Genomic DNA, 5,107 nt, shown 5'->3' with positions numbered 1-5,107 from the left:
CGTTTGTTCCAACTGATGAATCTACATTGACACATCATTTTCACCCAGAGTCGATACTTGTTGTTAGGGTTCGCTCTTGGAGTTGTATATTCTATGCGTTTTGACTGATGCAAAATGGCATGTGTCCACAATTATAGTATCATACAGAACAGTTTCACTGTTCTAAACATCCTCTATGCTCTGCCTATTCATCCCCCTCTCCCCTCAATCCCTGAAAACCACTGATCTTTTTTATTGTCTCCACAGTTTTGCCTTTTCCTAAGTATCATATAGTAAGACTCATATTATAATACTCAGCTTCTTCCCACTGGCTTCTTTAGTTAGTAAAATGCTTTTCGGGTTTCTTCATGTCTTTTCATGGCTTGATAGCTCATTTCTTTTTAGTGCTGAATAATAAATATTCCATTGTCTAGATGTACCATAGTTTATTTATCCATTCACCTACTGTCTCGGTCAGCTTGTGGTGCTACAACAAAATACCATAGATTGGGGGCCTTAAGCAAAAAACATTTATCGCTCACAGGCTGGAGGCTGAGAAGTCTAAAATTAAGCCGTCAGCAGATCTGGTTCTTTGTACTTTGTGAGGGCCTCTTTCTTGGCTTGCAGATGCCCATTTTCTGGCTGTGTCCTCACACGATGGAAAAAGAAAGCTCTGGTGTCTCATCCCCTTCTAAGGATACTACTTCCATTATGGGGACTCAAACCTCATGACCTCATCAAAACCTAATTACCTCTCAAAGACCCCCAACTCCTAAAACCAACATATGAGTGGTTGGGGTTTCAACATACTAATTTGGGAGCATAAACATTCAGTCCGTAACACCTACTGAAGGATATCTTGGTTGCTTCTAGGTTTTGACCATTATATAAAGTTGCCATAAACATCAGTGAGCAAGTTTCTTCATGGACATAGGTTTTCAACTCATTTGAATAAATACCAAGGAGTATGATCACTAGATCATATGGTAATATGGTAAGAGTATGTTTCGTTTTGTAAGAAATTGTCACATTGCCTTCCACAATCATTGTACCATTTTGCATTCCCACCAGCAATGAATGAATGTTCCCATTATTCCATGTCCTTGCTAGAATTCGGTGTTGCCAGTGTGAGACAGGGACCATGGGAACAAGCACCAAGTGAAAAACATTATGTAACTGGGGCACTTTCTGTTGGCTGTTATTTTTAAGCCCCTTCTCTTACAGAGCAGATCCAGGATGTGGCCCAAAACGGAGGACCCAGGATCCAAAAACTACCAATGAGCTGCCTGAATTGCCTGCCAACACTGGCCAATCAGGACAAGGCCCCTCCAGCCAATCAGAATGAGGCATTTTTTCCCTTCCTCTTATTAGCCTATTGGATCTCAGTAAGAGCCTGAGAGGCAACTTTCGCTATATAGGCGGGGCCTCCCCAGTGTTGGTGGAAGCCAGCCTAACTAGTCTTTGTTAATGCTGTGTCTCCCTTCATCTTAAACTGTAGCCCTGATAAAGCCTTGCCCGTGCCTTTGATTTTTGGGTCCAGCGTCATCTCTATCCTTGTCCAGCCTATGAACCCAACTTTGGTAGCAAGTATTGTGGATTTTGGCCTTTCTAATAGGTGTCTGGTGGTAAATCGTGGTTTTTACCATTGTGTTTTTATTTAATTTTTGTCTTTTGCTGTTGTACGTACTTTTGTGAATTTTCCCTTTAATATGTTTTTGTAAGAGTACTATATACTCAATAAGAGCGCCCTTTGTGCATCAGTCTCTGCCTTAGACTGCTTATCCCAACCAGTCACATGGACCTGATGCTAATAGTTTCTGATACCTCCTTGGAAATCTATCTTTTATATCTCTCCTCTCCATCCTTGACCCCCCACCTCTACCCCATATGTTGGTTTCACCCAACTCAAGTGTAGACCTGCCAATTGGGTCTTTGTTTTTAGCTAATTGAAATTTATTTAGGAAAACATTCTATACCTTTCATATTTGTCTTATAACTATAATAAGCCCAGAGAACTGCTTTTATAATCGCAGGTGTCTCTGGTTGTTCAACCGCCCGTATGGCGTCATTTAGGGTATAAGGGATTTGCTAATCAAATTAAAATGCAAGATTTATTTTACCTGGAGTTTTTACTAAAATGAAAATGTTGTATTCATGAAGTTCCTGTGTAAATCATCCGCTCTTTTTAATAAAATAGTATCCTTAAGGTTATAATCCATTCAATTTGAGCAAAAGTAGAGCCATTTAAGTAAAAGATATGTCTTGAAATTAAAATGTAAGTGACCATCCAAAATTATGTTTACAGCCTCTTCCTCTTCCCCTAAGCAGCCTGAGGTGATCTCTGAAAATGGTTCGCTATTCACTTGATCCAGAAAACCCGACAAAATCACGCAAATCAAGAGGTTCAAATCGTTGTGTTCACTTTAAGAACACACATGAAACTGCCCAGGCCACCAAGCGTCTGCATATCTGAAAAGCGAGCAAGTGTCTGAAAGATGTCACGTTGCAGAAGCCATGTGTGCCTTTCTGTTGCTACAATGTTAGAGTTGGTAGGTGTGCGCAGGCCAAAGAGTAGGGCTGGACACAAGGTCGGTGGCCCAAAAAGAGTGCTGAATTTTTACTGCACATGCTTAAAAATACAGAGAGTAATACTGAACTTAAGGGTTTAGATGTAGATTCTCCTGTCATCAAGCACATTCAGGTGAACAAAGCCCCCAAGATACAGCATAGAACTTCCACGGCTCGGACGCCTGCATGGCTCAGTCAGTTAGGTGTCTCCGCCTCTTGGTTTCAGCTCAGGTCATGATCTCACGGTTTTGTGGGTTCGAGCCTCAAGTCGGGCTCTGTGCTGACAGCGCAGATCCTGCTTGAGATGCTCTGTCTCCCTCCCTCTCTGCCTCCCCCCCAACTTGTGCTGTCTCTCTCTCAAAATAAATAAATAAACTTAAACAACAACAACAACTTACAGGGCTTATGGTCAGATTAACCCACACACGAGCTCTCCCTGCCACACTGAGATGATCCTTAATGAACAAGAACAGATTATTCCTAAACCAGAAGAGGAGGTTGCACAGAAGGAAAAGACAACAAAAGAAGAAGAAAAAGAAACAAAAACTTCTGGGCCGGGAGTAAATTCTGCATAACGTAAATGCGAATAAAGGTCAAAAAAATTATATTTACAAAAAGACCAAAATTGACCCAAATTTGTTTGTTTTGAGGTAAAAGTGGTATGTAACATTATATGAGTTTGGGGTGTACGATGTTATAATTGTGGCTTTAGTTGTCCATTAGCAGCTTCATTTGGAGGTTGAATCCATCTTCAATGTAGATTCTGCTTTGTAGATACAGCAGAGGGAGAAAAAAATCCAGCACAGGGGAGAAGATAATGAAGAAAACTCCCTGATGAAAGAAATTCCTCATCATTGATGGAGAAGGTAAAGGACCAGGCCAAGCAACGTGGGAGAAGCATTTCCTCTTCCCAGGAACTCCCTGCTCCCATTTCCCCTCTGTCTTTGGCCGGAAGAACCTCCAGGTGGGAGAAGGGTGGAGGAACAAAGAGTGGAAGGGCTTACTTTGGCTTCAAGATGTCTGCAAGAAGGACCTTGCCTGCACACATACTGCCCGGAGTTCGATTTTCCCTTAAATACACACCTACACGCATGCACACATACCTACATACATGTATTAAGTTTTGTTAAAGTTATGCAAACCAAAATTAACTAGTTCTACAAATGTATTATCGGTAAGAACATAAGTCAGCAGCGTCCCCTTTCACCATCCCCCCCCTTTCTTAGTGGAAATCAAGTCTCGTAATTGTTAGTAACTGCCTCAAACTCTACCTGAGTCATTCCATTTCCCTGGTCTCCATTGTACTATTTTCTTCCTTTCAGGAGGAATAAAGTCTGATTGTGAGGTTCTTGAAGCTTACACAATTTTAGGGACTCTTTTTTTCAAAAAGAGCATAAGGTTTCAAGTACAGAATGAGAGCTTTAGAAAGGTCCCTAAAGCTTAAGCTTCGTTGGCTTCATGGCACATCTCTGCCTCTGCCTTCAAACGAAAACACACATCTATTGTATTAAATGATCCTGTTGCCACTGTCTCCCCAGCCACGTGCCGTGTTTGGAACGCAAAATCTCTTCATAATTTTACAGTCAGGTTGTTCCTCAAAGCCCACTTCCTCTACGGAAGTTTTCTGTTGAACTGCAAAAATAGTAATATTTCTCTAATTCCCCTTTCTCTAAAATTTAAATCTGTATCTTCCCTCATCTGTCACCCTGTACCACATACTTATCCCATTGGTTTTTAAGGCAATTAAACAAATGCATATAGTCATTAGCGCCCGTGATGCACAATTGGGTGTGAAGTTGTTTTTGCGTATCAAAGGAAATGAATTTAGTTATTATCTGTATCACTAAGTTTGAGGCAGAGGCCCTTTCCTATATGCTAAAAGCTTTAGAGGAAAGTAAGCATTTCTAATATTTGACTTAATACGACTGCTTTGCTAGAAAAAAAGTAAGATATTAAATATTAAAGATGACCGGATGGAAGCCACCGAAATCAACCGAATGGTAAACTCACAGGCTCAGAGTGTAACCCAAAGCATTAGTGGAGGTGAAGCTGTTTTGCTTGAGCATTATGACTCTTTTTATTTGTAAATGACAATGCCAGAACTCCAAAGACACAATCTTATACATCAAACTGTCATTCGAATATGCGGCTCTTTCCTGCAGCATCATGTTACTGCTGAAAGTTTTATTTCCCGGTAATACTGGAGGTGGTAATTAGAAGGTGTATTATTTCTGGCCAACCATAATGGATACAACCACCGCAGAAGGTTAATGGCGATGCTGCAAACACTGCGGCCATTAGCTGTTGGAGCAGGGAGCGCCGTGCGCTCCAAGCGAAAGTTTTTAAATAAAGGCTCTCCTCTACTTGGTGTTCATAGACCCCCCCCCCCCCCCCCCTAAATGAAGTCAGTAAGCCGTCAGATTCACACATGTCACTTGGAGGGATTGCAGCCGTGGGCAGAGCTTTCCAGGGTTGGGCAAACAAGACTTTAGGAGGCAACTTCTGGAGGGAAGGAGCCTTTGGAGCCCAAGTTCTTCTTTGCCTGTGTTGCCTTCTCTGT

This window comes from Puma concolor, chromosome F2, assembly GCF_028749965.1.
Source record: "Puma concolor isolate L17-30 chromosome F2, mPumCon1.1.hap2, whole genome shotgun sequence".
NCBI lineage: Eukaryota > Metazoa > Chordata > Mammalia > Carnivora > Felidae > Puma > Puma concolor.
This window is presented reverse-complemented; position numbering follows the sequence as displayed.